This window comes from Centruroides sculpturatus, unplaced genomic scaffold (assembly GCF_000671375.1).
Source record: "Centruroides sculpturatus isolate CEXI.00-Female unplaced genomic scaffold, Cexi_2.0 scaffold263, whole genome shotgun sequence".
In the NCBI taxonomy this organism is placed as follows: Eukaryota; Metazoa; Arthropoda; class Arachnida; order Scorpiones; family Buthidae; genus Centruroides; species Centruroides sculpturatus.
Genome location: NW_019384587.1, coordinates 337,175 through 356,297, shown reverse-complemented (window position 1 = coordinate 356,297; position 19,123 = coordinate 337,175). Strand labels below are relative to the sequence as shown.

At 39.4% G+C, this 19,123-nt stretch overlaps 2 long non-coding RNA genes across 3 annotated transcripts in view; one reads left to right on the top strand and one right to left on the bottom strand.

Annotated features, from left to right (window-relative positions):
• Positions 1-3,809: 3,809 nt before the first annotated feature.
• Positions 3,810-11,710, top strand: LOC111624656. The gene is made up of 2 exons (XR_002756619.1): positions 3,810-4,098; positions 11,629-11,710. It is a non-coding gene; the product is annotated as an uncharacterized LOC111624656 (long non-coding RNA).
• Positions 11,711-12,823: 1,113 nt separating this feature from the next.
• LOC111624654 overlaps positions 12,824-19,123 on the bottom strand; it is a 61,089-nt gene continuing 54,789 nt past the window's right edge. For both annotated transcript variants that reach the window (XR_002756614.1, XR_002756615.1), the window contains one exon: positions 12,824-12,996. This is a non-coding gene — a long non-coding RNA (uncharacterized LOC111624654). The remainder of the gene's footprint in view (positions 12,997-19,123) is intronic.

Sequence of the window (19,123 nt, the reverse complement as noted above, 5' to 3'; positions counted from 1 at the left end):
TACCGGATCCTTTCCGACGGTAGTTATTTTGCAACCGCCCTCGGCAGGAAGTAAGAATCTCGTGACCGCGTGGGACGACTGTCACGAGACGGGGAAGTATGTGATTCACGTCAAACCAGACTTAATTAAATAAATAAAATAAATATAAACCGAGTGGCGCTGTATTATACGTAGAATTTTGAAAACGTTGAAAATTTTATGTATTAACTCCGCTCCTTAATTACCAACAAAAATCGATTGCGCGCCCGACCGCATGGCTCCGGCTCTAAAAAACTCGTATAAACTGTGATTTTTATGGGATTTATAACATTTCGAATGGCAGAAAAAAACCTGCTTTCCGATTATTAAATTAACAACAGAAAACGTCATTCGATGCGGAAGACGAACGTTTTCTGTCGGTATACTGACTTATAAAATCCAGCCACCGGTTGAGTAACTTTCCCAGCAACAAAGTTAAAATCGTATGTGGCGCCATCTGTTACGAGCTTTTATTTTAAAAAAAATTTATATTATTATTAAAATGACAAAATATTTAATTTCGAGAGTTTTATAATAAATTGTAAATGCTTATAGCGGATAAAACCTTGGTTAAGTCCGACCCCCCTCGACCTTTAACCGCCAAAGTTTAATAGCGACGATCCCCCAATACACAGACCTCCATAGAAAATTTCACGAGAATTATTAAGCTTCAAATTGGATGATGAAAATCATGCCCACTCCGCATACACACACATCCATCCATACAGAAAAACCCCCGAATTGTTTTATATTTCTCGACGTTTCGAGAACTCCGAATCCAAAACTGTAAAAATCTGGGGTGGGGTCATTTTCGACTGACGGCCGTAATTTCTCCGTGTCGTATATAACGACCGGGAAAATAAAATTCACGAACGAAGTCGTCTACCGACGGATTTAATTATTAAAACGTTTTTTACTACCGGAAACGTTTTCGCAAAATTCGGACGAAGATTGATGCGGAGTCTCACAAAAATATCGATCGTTTAATTAGCGCCGTTGCAGTTTCGTACGCGTGTAACGTCGACCGAATAACGTAAGCATTGTTTTGTCTCTATAGCAACACGCGGTACAGTACATACAGACCTATTTTTATTGTAGAAAACATCTGGACGAGCATAAACTGTTTGCCATATTAGCCTCTACGGCCTGCTAGCAAATGTACCGTTCCGTGTTATTTACAAGAATTGTTTTCTCCTACATTATGTAGAAATTTCGAAAATAAAGCTACGGTAACTTTTATACAATTTAAAACTGTTTTACGAAGGATACCCGTCTTAGTCGTCGTCCTTACGTTACGTTACGTTTGGCCAATGAAAGTTTACTTTATTCGTAAATCCTTAAATGACGCCTTCTTCGATTGGTCGGACGTAACGTGACTCGGACTCTGAAATTTGGGTACAAAATTGAGAGGAGGAGTTTTATACGCCTCTGGCAGTAAAATTCTCGATTTAATGCGCCTTTTTTGGTGCAAGCTCGATGAAAATTGGCCAAACTAAACTTTTGTTCGGAATTTTGGGCGGTTTAACGGTTCGTCGAAGTGAAAAATAAGGTGGAAAAATTGACGGTTTTGTCGTCTACATTCTAATTTTTATGTACAGTTATTAATTTAAATAGATTTTTTAAACATTATAATTAAGAGAAATGAAAAATTGTAATTATTTTCGACGAGATAAATGCGTTTAAATCGATTGTCCTACATTGTCAATTGTCGTGCTACAATCTGTTGTACAAATAAACGATTGAACTTTGAAATATTTTCTTTTCTGGACCTTCAATTGAAAAATGGAAACGTCCAATTACGTTTCTAATAGGTTTTTTGGTGTTCGTCGAGATCGATACGCGGAGTTAATCTATTATTTTACGAGTTACGCGTACGCGTAACTTTAGAGGATAACGTAAATTACTCGCTGGATTATACGGCCGATGTCATGCGCAGCCGTAACTTTAAGTGTATTTTAGTCGACGAACTTCGAAATTAGCATTATTAGCGAGGTTGAGGCCGAAGTTTTAAACACGAAAACGTGTACGTCGGACGTTCAGCGCCGCTTTCCTGTAAGCCTAAAAGTTTGACAATGGTGTTTGGAATGTCGAGCATGATTCCATTGACACCATTGTAAAACTTCTAGGTTTACAGGAAAGCGGCGCTGAACGTCCGACGTACAGTACACGTTTTCGTGTTTAAAACTTCGGCCTCAACCTCGCTATTATATAGAGAGGGCCAAAAATCAATTAACCATCTTAAAAATACACACCCTGGTTAAGACTTTCGGGCAGCCCCGTATATAATGTTCTTTATTATTTTTTACATCGAGTAAACAACGGATGTAATGTAAAATGACGTAAAATAGGGGTCTTTGGAATAGAATTTCATTCAAATTTGTCAACGCCTCTCTAAGTATCTACTCGATTTATCGTTAGAAATGTATGTTGTTTATTCTTATTGATAAGCTATTATCTACAATAGCAGCACTGGAAGTTACTTCACTAGACAATCTAAAGATCTGTTATTTAACCTTTCGAACGATATACGCCAAGCGTGGCGTAACTTCACAAGCTGGCATGTTACGCCGGCTTTTACCACCGTCGACAATTGTGCTAAATAAAAACACGTAACTTCGTAACTGAATAAACGTCGCGAATATATTCACATTCGCCGTTGCTTTCGTGACTTTTACATAATAAAATCGACGCCACTTCGGACTTTTATTTCAAAAAGCACAGAACTATCCACAAGTCGTCACTTCATTTAAAATCGTTGGGTCGAAATAATCGAAACGTGTACAAAAACGAATTACTTTGTCGAATCTTCCTTTCCGTAAGAGATTTTTAAACGAAAGTATCGAGTTTTCCCGCAAGTTTTCTCCATTTTACTTAATTCCATTTGCATTTTTAATTAAAACAAAAAACATGGAGTAGGTTTTTTCTAAGGGGGAAGGAATCGTTTCTTTTCCGATTAAGCGTGCTTCTTTCTTAATTCTCTAAGCTTATAAAGCGAAAACCGATCGACTCGTGTAATTCTTTACGCGTGGTTTCGGTTACGAGTGTAGAATTATTCATATATGACACGAATGATGATAAAAAAAATCGAAAATACGTTTGGCCGTTCCGCACTCCCGATGTTCTTTAAGACGATTACAACGGAAATGTCTAAGTAATCCGCGTTGGAATGTCGATTCTTCTGTTAAATCGTCAGAAAAGTAATTTTGTAAGAATTCTAGAAGTTATATTGCCTCGTATCCATGGGATAATTACGTGTATGTTGTGTTAGACAAACGCGCACACAATTGTTTTATCGAAATGAGGTAACGTAACTTTCTAGGTTTGTTTAAGCATTTCGAAAGACGTGACTTGTGAACGAGCTCTCGACGTAACATCGCGCGCCCAACATATTGTTATAATACGTATTACGTAAGTCGGTACGCGCGTTTACATTTTACGTAATTCGTGCTGCGTCGATTCTATTATCCTCCGACAACACACGGGTTCTTCGACCGGGGTCGCGCCATCTCGATCTCGGGTCATTAACCTCCCCCCAGAGGAGTTGTGGAACAGAATGTCAAGGATTATGGGCACAAGGCGACCGGAAACGAACCATCGTCACCGGCACGGACGCGCGTGAGGACCATCGTTTCTGCGCGTTGATGTTTGTTTTTTATACGCGGCAAACGGAAAGAAATGTTTTACATTAATAAAAAAAAATTATAAAAACGTACGTCTTCTAATTATAAATAAAATCAAGTTAATTGTAATTAACGTATCGTCCGTAACGCGCTTTTTTTTTATCAATCTTATTGTCTTCGGAAAAGAATCCGTAAAAAATCGAAAGAATACCTTTAAGTTAACACGAAGTTAGCAAAAATACGCGACGAAAATACGTAGAAGCCTTAAAATTGTAGAGTCGAGTGTCACGTACAGTACTTTAAAAAATGTCTACGCATTAAATGTAACTTTACATTCTTTCAGATAAAAAAAAAGTGTCGAAGATCGGTTTATCCGGAAAATTCGGATGTGGAGATATCACGGGGATGACGGATTGACGGATTATTGGCCCATCAATCGTGCCGTCGTTGTCAGCAGCAGGTAATTATTCCTCGTCAATTTCTGCTTTACGTTCTCATTCGACGTCACCGATAATCACCTTCTCGCCCCTTCGGTTTTATACTTATTGATTTTTATAAGCCGCGTCACTTTCGCCAGTCTACCCCTTTTGAGCGCTTTATCCCGAGCCCGGATGGCGCTCAAACCGGAAGTGTTTCGGTGGGGAAAGGGGCGGCATAACCACGGCGTTTTATCGACTCACGGTATCCCGAGTTATTCCTTATAATAATTGGACGGAGGATCGATGCGTGAGGGTCCCGATTGTTTGTCTTAATTGCGAGAATGTCAATTCTTCCTTTATCGGAAACCCCCCCCCCTCTCTGCGTACTGCATTCGTTAACGGCGGATCCGAAACATTTAATTAAATTAAATGCTTAATTATGTTATTTAAATGATATATAACTTAAATGTTTAGTCACGTTCGGACGGTGATTAAACGTGCGCCCGTTCCAAATACTCGAGAATGACGCTGGATACGTTACCGCCGCGTTTAACGAAGCTGTGGCCGATGCTCCAATTACAACGCGCAAACTTGCACTGGTGCCCTTAACGCAGCCGATGGGACCGAGAGATTTCTTAAATGTCGTATAATAGTGCATTTGTCGCATTCAAATATTTTTCCCGCGTATATTTTACAAAGGTAAGGCGACGATCCTCCCGTTATCTAACACCTAAACGGGTTTCTGTAGAAAGTGTCCGGAAATACCCCTTTGACAGATTTCCCCCACCGTATATTTTCGACGTATTCTTTAGAAACCGTAATGTCAGACCGCGTCTTACAGCGTAACAATCGTACAGAATGTAATTTCGATGAATAAAGTATCGATTGTCAATCAAAGTTTTTATTGAGAACGTGACTTAGTTTACAACCGAGCATTGTCGAGAAACGGAATGCGTCGCACCGTTTCCAGAGATTGTGGCTCCTCTTCAGTTTGGTTCGTTTCTCGTTTGGCCAAATTGTGGAAACTTCTTGCTCTTTTTCCTTCTTTAGTTCGATACATTCGTTTTCTTTCTTTCCACTTCCTTTGATTTTTTTACCCACTCCCTTCTCTCGTTCCATGCGCTTCTCGAAAACGTCAACTTGCATTTCGGATTTAGTGCCGAAAGACTTAGTTTTGGTGACGTCAAATTTATCTATTCCGCATCCGTTACTAGTCTAACGAGGGAACAGCACGACATCGGGGTCACCGATTTCGATACACGCATCCCGACGACCGACGTGTGCCAAGCGGCGAGGCGCACTAACCAAAATTAAGGAAGAAAATTGCCCGCCGGTTTCGTAATTAGCGGGTCGGCGCTTCGAATTGGTGGATTATTTCCCCCTTTTAAAACTATAATTTTCACTTTCGGTATTTTAAAGTAATTTTCGAATATTCGCTTTACCGGGCCTATAGGCCTATGTATGGAATTCGTATATGTTTGTTTATAATTTATTTGGGAAGACATGTGCGCCCCGCAGAGCAGCGGCCACTCTACGAATAATAGAAATGTCGAGATTTTAAACCATTATGTAATTTTCTTGTTTAATTTAGTGCGCTCGACTGCTCGGCAGGCGTCGATCGTCGAGGATGCGCTATATCGAAATCGGTGACCTCCACGTCATGCCGTCCCCTCGCGAAAGCTACGACAGTTACATCATTTTCATTATCACTCGAACATTCCTCGTTCGCAGCAGACTTTCCGTGTGGGTGTATGATATAAGGAGCATTATTTTTAAAAACTTTTATGACTGACAGTGCTGGCACTTGGTGAGTATTTTCACCCGGAAGCGGTCGAGTCTTCCAGTCTTCCATTTAAATTGTTTTGTCGACAGAATGTCTGGATGTGAAAATAAATCTTCGAAATTTCTGTCGATTTTGCCTGCCGGGATTCCGGTAAAGCGATTACCGGACACCGTCTTTTCCAGGAAGAACGATAGACTGATGGTTATTGGCCAATTGTCGGATTCGACCGCGTCGATCCCTCGGCCATATCGAATTTTGGAGATGATTTGTCTAAAACTTTGTTAAAAAGTTTTAGACAAATCATGTCGTAGCTTGCACGTTCTTGCCAAAACAGCGAAATGGTTCATCTTTCCTTTTCAAACAGCATCCCGTGTCGACAGTGGCGTACCGTAGTGGGGGCGGCAAAATTTCACAATAAATAATAATAATATCTTGTAAAAATTTGAAACATCCTAATCTATACTTGCATCGCACCTACGATAGTGGTATCGTCCGGACAGTCCGGGAATCGGCTCGCCGCCGGGTGAACTAGTAATTTTGTCATCCGAGGAAATCCTGCGAAACCTGTTGACTTTTTTTTTCTTTGCTTGTACGATTCATTCGCGTTCATATACACCACTAATATCCATTTTAAACAGGTCGCTGCACTACCACCGAATTTTTCATTGCTTGTTCTGCGACAAAACTGAATTTTGGTCTTTTAAATTGAAATACCTAAATAAGAGGGGGACCGAAATTTTCCTCCGCCCCGGGCGGCTGACACCCACGGTACGCCACTGCGTGTCGAAGACGTGTCCGGCAGAACTGAGATCGGTGTTTTCCGCAATTGGTACGTTTTTTAAGGAATCTGTAGCAGAAATTACGTCGTCAACTTAAGAATCGACTGGCCCGTCTTTCGATGTAAGAATGTTACCGTTAGTCGGTCGGAGTGGAATTTCTTTAGAAACAATTCCAGTCTCCGGCCAACTACTGTATTCGAAGAAAGTCCGCTTTGGCAAGAGGTGGCGTTATCTTTCGAGCGTTTGCTTACGATTACGTTCCGTTGCACGGGTGGTATCTTTGAGTCGCTCGCACATTCTACATATTCTTCGAGATAGAGACCAATTTTGCATTTTATAGTCATGAATGGTGCAAAACTTCGGTGGAACGGCATTACTCGCAGAGTATGTGATAAAATCGCCCCTCCAGATGGAAACATTCCTAAGAAAGTTATATAATGCCCGGAGGGCGGCACGCAAACTACACAAACTTATATTGGGCGGAGTGGGATCGACGGACTGAACTCGAATTTCTTTTAATTCTCCTAACAATTTACGATTGACACTAAGACTAAACGTTAATCACGTGTGCGTCGACACGCGAAGAAGTTTTTCCAGTTTACAGAAGGTAAAGATTACTCGATGCTTCCGAAAGATGGGAAAATGTGCTGAGGCCAAGAAAGCAGACCGTAAATACCACTTTTTTAAAGAATCGCCGTTCTACTTCCAACATACTATCGTACGGGCAGGGCAAGCTGTCATAAATTGACACAAAACTTTCGGGTCTAGGAGTGTATAGCGAACAAACATTCTTATTGGACTGCAATTTGAAAAAAAAAATTTCAACCCATCTTTCCTTAATCTCGAGAACGGAGTTAGAAAGATAAAAGACGAGACCAGATATGGAAGCTTTAGAGGCAAGAAGCCCTGATTAACTTATGTTATTTCAATTCAAGCACTTTCCCCCGAAAGAAGTTAGATGATAACCAGCACGACTCCATTGCTAAAGGAAAAATATGATTGTACGGGGTAAGACTCTACTAATTTGAGGTGGAGAGCATATATTTTAAATTAAATAAATTAAAAATTACAGCTCGACATTGTGACCATGTGACAATAAATATTTGCTCGTTTATCTAAAAATGTATAGTAAGATATGTCATATATACAGCATATATCTTACTATACATTTTTAGTTGTCATTTTTTTTTCTTAATATAGATTCTACGCGTCGGCGATACGTAACCGAGTAACCGAAAAATTGCCATGTACCGGGGTACGCTTATTACACTTGGGGAAACTCCAGTCCGTATGCTAGGTGTAAACGCCACGTTCCTTATAAATGGAAAATAATTGGCGGTTTTTCTCAGGGAGAATCCACGGTAAAGGCGACTTATTCAAACCTTTTACTTGAGAACTCTCGGTGCAGTGCCCTTCTCCGGAGTCGAACACACCAACTTCCCAAAATGTTTAACCGACGACCATCGTACGCCTATTGTTCTCCTCTTATTAAACGCAGTATAACCGCCGTCTTTTTCCGACCAAACCACGTTTTAGCGGAAACGTAATGATAACTAGAAGACTGCATTTAAAGGATTTGTCCAATGTCGATCGCTTTTCTCTCTCCAGGATTTTTCGGAAGTAATTAATAGAATTGTCGTTTTAGAGATCTCCAAGCCTATTAACCTCAACCTGGTTAGGATGCCATTCTACTACCGTTGTTCTCACATCCTCCAAAGATCTTTAATAGCAGATGTCGGCATTGATCCTCTTTCGTCTTCCTCTTTTTCAAAGAAAACAAATCTCGCTGAGTTTCTTCTGTCGTCAGATCAGTTTCAGGTTCCATTATGAGCTATTCTTTGTTTCTCAGATGTGATTTTCGTTACTCCTTTACATGCTTGAGTCTTCTTGATTATAACTATCTTAACTAAGATTGTGCCTACTGTAGATCTGTTCAAGCCATACTGCCTAGCAACATCAGACATCTGCTCACTCTCTACCTTGCTTCTATCACTTGCTTGAGTTCTATAGTGAACACAGTTCTTGACTCCACTCTTTTTAAACTCCATTATATTATCAATTTCTTTTTCAAATAAAAAGTTCAGAAAAGCACTTACAAAAATTCAGAGAGCAGAAATCAACTAGCGCACAAAAATGCGAGGCCCGGATTAAATTCGAAATTTGGTGTTAAAACGTTAACGAATATCCGGATGATGGGGCAGTTAAACGCTCGCATTTCGAAAATAAAATCCGACACAGAACTTAACGAGTTCCCGACAGTCTCATGAAAACTATTAAAAAATTCTTTGTCATAAAAGTAAACAAAAGGCTGGAATTACAAGGGAAGACCAATCGGCATTCACTATTTTACGTCGCTTCTTGTTGGTTTGTTCTGTGAGGTATTCGTTATCCGTTATCGGAGTATTAAAATCTTTCGTGAAAGTGTTCGTTGTCCGATATGTTCGCAGTCCGAACTATTCGTTAACCGATCACCCACTGTATTGTTTATTCTTCTAAATCAGGGCTTCTTAAACTATGGGTCATGACCCCATTTGGGGTCGCTTAGCGAAATCTTGGGGTCGCGAGATTTTAATGCAAAATATTGAAAATAATTTGTGAGAGTTTGAAAATGGCACGCTTTGTGTCATAGGTTTCGTGAGTTGTGCACTTCTGGTGCAGCGGGACGACGATTCAGCAACATTGATTGTAGTGTGAACTAGTGTAGTGTTGTCGCTTTTCAATGTATTCAGTTGTCTCTGTTCCATTGTAACACAACAGTGAACTGTGGTAGTACACTATTATTGTTTTCGCAAATTTGTACACATCTTTATTTTATATTTTTGGGGGTCACGAAAAAAAATCACAATCATAAATGGGGTCGTGAATAAAAAAAGTTTAAGAAGCCCTGTTCTAAATGAACAGCATTTTCCGAATAATTTTGTGTCTTCCTCCCTATCGAATTGCCCTTCTTGCGTATGCGGAAACGACGTTAAACATTTGCCAGACCGGATGGTTCCCGTTAATGCCGGCTCTCCGCTTGACTCCATCGCGTCGCCGTCACCCGATTGTTTGTATGGCCATGCAATCGCTACCCTACGTGCCTACGCACTTTACGCGAAATGGAAGGCTATTGCCAATAAATTACGGGAATTTTAAAAAAATGGCGGAAAACTTTCGACTTAAGTTGAAAATTATAAAACTTCATTTTAATTTTGTATTTAATTTTGAAAATCTAATATTTGCTATTTTTGCACCTTTTCGAAATTTTCACACCACGCTGTATATAGTGCTAAGGACGACGAGTAAAATACGATATCGCGTACACCTAAAATTATGAATGCTGCGTGTCGATTGGCTGCGATAGAAAGGCGAGAACATACGTTGTCCCAGTACTCTGTGGCCAAAGTACGAAGCCGATTTCCCTGCGCACGAGCATCGACAAAGGCGATCGAATGCCCGAAAATCACACCGAGTGGAGAGCCAGCATTAGAATTTCGGTCACCCGAAACGATTGGGCCGTTCTGTTTCTCGGACTCTCCGTTACTATGGACCAAACAGGCGCCCGGAGGGATCCCAGTCCGACGCGGATGTCCGGTGCCACTCGGCGCGTTCCGAGAGTGCCTATAGAGCCCTTCGGGTGGATTCGAACCCCGAAGGTCATGTGATGCTGTTCGCGGGTGCTTGGCCGGTGAAAGAAAGGGGACGAGGAAGAAGACAGATAGACATCGGGGACAGAAAGAATGGATCATTCTGTGGGGCGTACTGTACATTTGGTTATGGCTCCCTCGACGTGTAGTTTTTAGGCTGGCGGGCCGAAAACTCGGGTTTTCGTTTATTCCCCGAAAGGCCCGAACGAAAACCCGAGTTGTGGCGCACGCCGATGTTGAATGCGGCCAGGCAAAAGCTAGACGGAGTTATATGTTAACAGAGGCCCAATCCTAAAACGGCCCGAGCTGGAGAGAAGTAACAGAACAGAATAACTTAACCAAACGAGTAATGACTCAAAACAAACGAGCATTTATTTATTGTGACGGACTGCAATATTTAACCATATTTTTAATAACTTTTTAATTAAAAAAATATATGCTCTCCACCTCAAATTAGTAGTGGCTTGCCCTGTATGTCATACTTTTCTATTAGCAATGAAGTTTTGCTGGTCATCTATCTAGCTCCTTTTGGGGGAAGTTTTGAATTCAAATAATGTGACTTCCGGTTTGCATCGAAAGTTCGTATATAGGCCAGTTAATCGGGGCCTCCTGCCCCCCGAAGTTTCCGTATCTGGTCCGTTTTCGTCTAACTCCGTTCTCGAGACTAAGGAACGACAGTGTGTATTTATAAGTCTACAATTTTTTCAAATTACAGTCAAAAAACTAACTTAAAACTGACAAAAAGCCGACCGATGAGCACGAATGGAAATTTGTTTTTATTAAAGTTCGTAATTATTTTTATTAACCAGCAAATATTTCCGGCATTCCGGTCCGAATAGTAAAATGGCTAAACTTTAAAAATGAAAAACCACATTACAGATTTGGTTATATTAGCTTACGATTTTTCCAGAGTCGAGGAGATCAAATCTGATTCCGTGATTTTCTATATTTTCCTCAGAGCTCACAGATGTAAGTAGGCTATGAAAAATTTGGTGCGCATCGGACAAAGTTCGTTTGTTAATTAAGTTACGGCAACGCAACGCTTAGGCGATCTGCCTAGGGGATGACTTCCGGAAGGTCTTTTTAAGGATAAGTGGCACCTATTCGGGCGTTACAGACGTGGAGATAACCCGGAAAACTCCACGTGGCTGGCCCGTCCCGTCCCGGCCAGGCGCCAACCCAAGACCGAACTCCCAGTATTCGAGGAACGGAACCGCTCGGCCACTGGTGGGCCGCATCGGACAAAGGCTTTAGGAGTTAATGGGGGATGAAATCGGGGAGGTGTCTAGATTTCGTGATAATCTATATTTTCCTCAGTCCATTCCTGACGAGGACAACAGACCAAAAAAGTAAACTAATTTAATACTAGCAATTTTTTTTCAGGGCCGGAGAACAAATCACAAAGGAATAGATGCGCCAAGAAAGACAAAGTTTTGCAGTTACCACTAAGGCGGACGACTGCGACTAACACTAATAGATGCAACCTTCTATTGCGACAAGTCGAACGACGGAGTCTGTCCTTATCTTTCGGAGGAGTTTCGCAAACTTGCCTTTCGATAGTGCATAGCACACCCAAGCAGAAAGCCGGTGCTAGAATTTATGCCCCGGCATAAAATGATTTTGTTTGACCTTCTATTAAGAAGGGTGTGCAAGTTTGGGTTAAAAACCTGCATCCCGTATCGACGGGCTGAGAACCGCCAACGTAAGTCCTACGTAATGTTGCTTGCAAGCTGCACTTGGTCCGCTACGTCCGGGTGCAGTTTGCAATTCTATATTCGGGGGTTTCCGATACCATTTCGCCGTGATGCGGGTTCGTGCGTCGGATAGAGGCGACGTGGTGGCAGATACGGATGCTCGAGCATTTTACGACCGAGAGGCGAGTTTCGTTACCCCAAAACTTGGCTTTATCGATCGAGGCAAACGGTTTGAATCTCCATTCTGATGTGTGGCCAGACTTTCGGGTATTGGGCATGTGCGTACCGCGGCTTGTCGAAAACGGCCATCGAATGATGATCTGCTCTGAAGTGGTGTTTTATGACCTTTGGCCCTCTTTGCGCTTAATATTTTTACGTGACCCTCACGGTGGTAGCTGGGGGAAAATTACGCACTTTCTTACGTAAGAAATAAAATTTTAATTATTTAATCGGGCAAACTTTCATTATTATAAAATTAATATGAAATGTATTACAAAATTAAAAGCAATGGGATCGGTATATTCAATAACCACTAAAAATAAAAATATTCTTAGACAAACATCAGTGGATATTCACTGATAAGGCCCACTAGAGAGGCGAAATGCATTTGGAATATATCATTTATGGAATAAAAGTGTTGGTAATAAGGAAGTTTAGTTTGTTTCTCGTCATTTGTTTGTCTTTTTGACTTGTATTGTCCTCGAAGTCGGAAGTAGATAGTTAAAAACAAGTAAAAAATACTCTAAGAATATTTTTACTTTTAGTGGTTATGTATTAAAAGAATTTTTAACAATATGCTGCATATAGAAATTATTTTTGCAAATATGAGGTGACGAAGATGAGAAAAAACTATATTTTGCCAAATAAACACTATCGCACCGAAAACCAGAAAAAAAACTCCGACAAATTTAATAAAACAAAGGCTTTCTTCCGTTTTCAAATGCACGTCTTCTGGTTACATTTACGGAGTGCAAAATGAAACATGTTTTAAAAAATAGAATGTAATATAAATCGAAACTTCCGGTAGTTGGAAACCTGCACGTGCCCAGTATGGCAGCTGCAAAAAAAGGAAATAAGTTATTTAAAACATAATAATTGCTATTTTTATATATATTATTATTATGGAGAACTATGTGAGCTCTTAGTGTCTTCCACGACAAAGAAAGAGAATTCGTCTCTATAACTGATAACTGTACGTTTCTTAAAGGCCTTTTAGATTTCTATGCATTCGAGGTACTCGACAGGGTACGGATTGGAAGAATGGTGTAAATGTGCACCGTGTCGATCTTGACTCGAACATTGTTATCGCGTGTGAAGGTAGCCGTTACAGTGTTTGAAAGTCCTTTCTTAACGCTATATTCGTATTCCTTAATCCTCGTGGAAAGGCTTTAGCGGCAGTAGCATCAAAGTATTCGCGGGAACAGTTTACCCTGTGGTCTCGTAAGGGAGTGGTGTAGATATTTTATTGGGTATCTACGCCATTGCCTTAGGAGACCTCTCTGTTGGGTCCTTGTTCTTGATCGACGAAAAGACCGTAAGCTTCTCCTATATGCTATCTTGAGTTTAGTGGACTGTGCAATCTCTCTGTATATGTTGAAAAGATACTTGTTAAAGTTCCTATCCAACATATACAGAGGTCACATATCCCAATTGTAATGGTGTATCTATGTATCTATTGTTTTGATTGTTGTTGTATAAGTGCCCTAATTAGGGCCATGCAGTAGCGTGCTGTTTGGCTAACGCTGCAATGTAACGTAACTTGTCTTCCATATCTTGTGATAAGGAACGATGCATGAAAGCTCTTCTAATTAGAGCTCTAAAGGTCACCTTCGTGTAAGCAAATGGATCATGAGATTGTACCGGAATGAAGAGTGGACGGTAGGTGTCTTATAACCAGGGCTGTGGAGTCGCGTAAAAATCTACCGACTCCAACTCCGACTTTTCCTTACCATCCGACTCCGACTCCACAGCCCTGCTTATAACATGTCTTCATTGTCAGCTGTCCATGTTATACTCTAATTAGTAGGTCCAGGAAGTGTGTCCGGAAATAACTTTGCTTTTCTACCTGCAGAGAAGCCGTGTGCTTTGTTCTTGAAACTCCATAAGAAGTCCATTCGGTCCGGTCGGTACAGTACATGACGTAATTGTCATCAACATATCTAGCATTGAACAATTTTCAAATGAAAGAAAATGTGATAGTGTTTGTAAATGTCATCAGATTTCTTCATTTTAATTTAATAAATTAAAAAAATAATCAAATATCATTTGACATACATTTGTTTCTTGTAAACAAAAACATGTATATTATTATCTGAGAACAAATAAGAAAATTTTGAACCTAAATGTATCAAATTATTAAACTTCAATACTTTAATCTAAATGTGGCATTCCCAACAGTTGATTTTTGGCCTGTAGGTCACTTGAAATGTTCTGTGATCCCAGTTCTCTAAAGGTCCATTTTACTGATTTCTGATGGTGCTTTGGTACTTCAGTGAAAGATACTGAAGCCTAACTGCAGAGTCGGTGTATGGGGATGTCACTCAGATTGCCAGGAGAATTTCATTCCTCGATATCTATGGATATTAATGCAACTTACTTCATATGCCAGTTCCAAAGCACTATATGGAGACTTGAAGCATAAACAAGCAGCTGCAATCGTGAAAAGACTGCTCTCGCATATTTATATGGCATGATGCAGTACAAACGCCACTATAGCTCTGTGCAAGAGACTATCCAACCTGTGTAACAGAAAGAAGTGCAAAAAGTGCTTTCTTTCCATTAACCAGTTGAGTCACAAGGATTGAGATCTGGAGAATGGGGTGGGCAAGCAGTTGGGAAATCATTTTATTGTCCCCAAATAGCAAATTGCATCACTGATCTATGCAATTCGCATTTTTCACCGGATGTTTAAAAACAAAAAGTATTCTATCTGGATCGTTTGATTCATTCTTGTGCATTATCAGCAGTAAAGACGAAAAGCGATAGAAAAAAGCAAAGATTACTGTTGCGTTCCAAATTGCAATTTAAAAGCCTTACGGGAGCTTAATATAAGTTTTCGTCTATTCCCACACGAAAAACAGATGATTATATTTATGGTCATATTTATGAGCTTCTCCGAATTCCGAAAAAGTAGACTAGACTGTTAAGAATTGGCAGTTTCCCGATTGTCCAGCTTTACAGGAACAAGTTACACTGTCAATTTTAAAACATTTTCTTAAAGTTTAAAATACTAGTAATTTTGTGTGGGAGACAAGGTCGGATTTAAGCATTTCGAAGCCCTAAGTTGAACTATGCAAGGCTCCTTACCAACCCTTCACAATTTTACAAGTCAATCGTAAAAAGAAAAGAATTAAATCAGACCATGTCTCCGATTTAATACGGATATTGGAATAAAAAGACGAGAGGTTTCACTAGTGTCATGTTTTATAACTGAATTTAATTAAATTTTTATACTCATGCCGTTAAAAATCTTTTTTAAATTGGTTTTATCGATTTTTTTAAAAAAAGGTCTCATGTTAATTCTTAGGGAAAAAAATTAATGAAATACTACACAAAATGAAAAGTAAAGTATATTTTGTTGGTTTGTAAAAAAATGTTTATTACAAAATTTGACTCCAATTTTCTTTTTTGTACAAATTTTGAGGCCCTAAGCAACAACTTACATAGCTTTTTGTAAATCTGGCCCTGATAGGATAGATGTCAAAGCTGATGTTTTTTAACACAAAGGGCACAAATATGCATAGAACAATCTCGCTCGTTTGTTTCCATACCACATAATGATGTGTCCCGCTAGCAATAATTGTTCTATAAAATCTCTCGATCAGCTACGAGCAGCATATATCATTTATCGGACAGTAATATATGATTAATTTTACATTACTAGTTACAGGCGACCCAGATAAGATAGCCATTTTGTAAAAATGCAGTGCCCTCTATAGTTCATGAAAAACACGAATATGAGGAGGTATTCCATCTTGCATGAAAGTTATGATGTTTAAAAGTATGATGTCTCTTTTGCAAAGCTAGGATAATGTTGCGAAGAATATTTGTATTACGTTCGCCATTCAGTGTCCAAAGCATGGAGCCTTGTGGCATTACACCTCTTCAATTATGATGTTTGCAGTGAACCCACACCAAACAGTAATATAATCGAAGTGCAAGGTAACTTGGTGCATAGAATGTGGATATGCAAATACTCATAATTGGCAGTTCAACATATTCACAGCTCCAAAGTGAGCCTCATCAGTCCATAAGACATCTGAAGGCCACATATAGTCTAGCTGAATCCTCACTACAAAGTGAAGTCATAGGTTTTTTCTGGGTTACATGGTTCTAACTGTTGCAATCTCTGAATCTGCTACCATTTCAGGATAAATTTTAGGATTTTTCTAATAGTTGCCACTGGAAGTTGCAAATTTTGGGATACATGCCAGACACTGAATAGCTCAGATTACACCTGGGCCTCCACAACAGCTAACTGGAACCACAGCTAACTTACTAGTTTCCTCAAATTTTTGAATCATATTTTTCAGTCCATTTATGGAAAGAGATCCTTTGTAATATTCCCCATACAACAATATTCATGCAAAGCTGCTGGAGCACTACAGCCTTTCTGGTAATAGTGTGAGGTCAGCCGATTAGGGGTGAGGTGTTCGACAGCCGAGCGGTTGTTCTGTCGTGTGGGCGCAGACTGACTGCCTGAGACAGGTTTACCATGTAACCGTTTATAAAACATAGAAATTTTCCTTACAGATTACTTGTTAGACGAGGTAGCACCCCAAAGCGCACGGATAAAGTTCGAAATAAAGTTCGTAAAAGTCGGTTTTCGTCACTAGTGGATGGACGCTGTCGGTGAAACACTCGGTGGGCCCCGGGGCGTTGATTACGGCTTTCGGCGGCTTCTCGCGGACGATCCGACGAATCTGTCGATTGCTAGGAGCACCCAGAGAACGATGCTTCCCCGAGGTTCCAAAATGTCTTTTTTTTTCTGAGATCTGGAGCACGACCGTCCATGAGACGACACACTGCGTATCCAAACACCAAGAACCAAAAACTACGAACCAAGAACCTTCGTCTCTTGAGTCGCACAAATTTATAGATTTTTTTACAGCAGTCGCCTCTCCATTGGTCTCTCATTGTCACCTGGTGACAATTCGAAACCTAATGGAGGGCGCGGGAGAGGTTAACATAGCGACTGAATATGATCCTCTCTCTCGTCGCGTTTTCCTCGAATTTCTCCGTTTCCATTGTTTAACTAATTTTCCGAAAAAAACCAATTGCATTGTTCAATCGAGACACCTAATCCGTTTCCTTAGCGTCTGAAAAGGAGCTTTTTATTTTCGATCGAACCCATAATTCGGACCTCTCAGTCGACCCCTGTTCGGGTCCTCACAATAGCATTTCACTAAACAAGCATGATCTTTCTTAGAGATTCCCATTTTTAGTGATCTTTATATAGGAATCATTTTATAGCATGTTGAATGCCAGACAAAACATGTAAATGGCTTTGTACATGTAAATGGCTGAAAATTTGTACTGAATTTGCAATTTTTTGGTATTCAAAAACTGCAATCCCTATGGTATGATGCCAATTTCCTAATCACTACACATCAATGGAATGATTAATTGATTTGCACGTTAACATGTTTTCTACCTGTAAGCTTTTTATGTATAGTGCTGCCACCCAGCAGTCAAAAAACAAATTGAATCTTCTTCCCCACAATCTCATTAAGACATTCACAAAGTCCCACTTCAATGCATCCATCAGATTGTCTTCCACAATGTTCTAAGTACTGTCAGTTTAATTATACTCAGCTTGTATATTTTGCTCATCTCTTATGGTAGTGGTCTGGTTTTATGACAATTTATTATTGGGCCAATTATTTGGGTAATGAACAGTTTACATGTACTGGGTTAGAGAGAGAAAACATGGTTGGGCTGGGCTTGTGGAAAGAGCTACAGATGATTGATGGATAAAGAGAGTAATAGAATGAACCCCAAGATCAGGAAGAATGCAATGGAGAGGTGAACTGGATGCAGAAAACTCAGGATCCAATGACTTCTTTTCCTATATCCCACAGTGGACAATAATGGATGATGATGACAATCAACTTAAAACAACTGCTACTCAATATTTTTCTAAGAATTATTAATGTTAGTAATATCTAACTTGTTTTATGTAGGTTTAATGATTATTCATCACTATAAATATCAAATACATTCTTTAATAGGCCCTACTTGATGTTAAGATTTGGCAAAAAAGCCTATACATTAATTACAAGCATATAACAGATGAGCATATTCTGATAAAATTAAATAATTGTTTAATGGATGCAATTCCAGTATTAATTAATATTATGACAAAAAACAGGTGAATTTCCTAATTTATTTTCATTATAATTTTAAGATTCAGTATAAAATATTTTTTTGGAAACTAAAACAATCTACTTAGTTACTTATGATTAATGAACAGGCTTATTACACACCCAGCCTATTTAATTAACTTTTCCCAAAATGCATTTTGGCCTTACTGGTCCTTACCAATTGGGTGACATACAAAACAGTCTATTGTGACAATTGCCAACCTTACATAATAGTACAATTACTACAAATTATTGCATACACAAAATAGGAAATTACCACTACTCTAAATAAGACAGGAACTATTCCCAAGGTTTTACTGGACTTGTTTAGTATTATCGTGTTACTGTTCTAGTAATAATTTTAGAATCCTATTAATAATGTGTATGTAATAACTTGTAATAATTGTACTATTAACATATATTGTAATATTGGCAATTGTCACCATAGACTGTTTTGTATGTCACCTAATTGATAAAGGCCAATAAGGCCAAAATGCATTTTGGGAAAAGTTAATTAAATAGGCTGGATGTGTAATAAGCCTGTTCATTAGTCATAAGTATCTACAGGTTTTTGTAATTAAATAATACAGGTAAGAAGCTTTTTAATATGAAACAATCTAATTTATTATTGTTGTTAATGTATATTTTGTATTTTACATACATTACATCAACTTCATGTAGTTGTCCTGATGGCTCCCAGTACAGTTTCAACAGCAGAATGTAAACATACATTGACACTTTTTTACTGACTTCATGGTCCTGTATAAATGGACTGACTTATTATGTACTATACAGTAGATCCCCCTATAAGACGGTAGATAC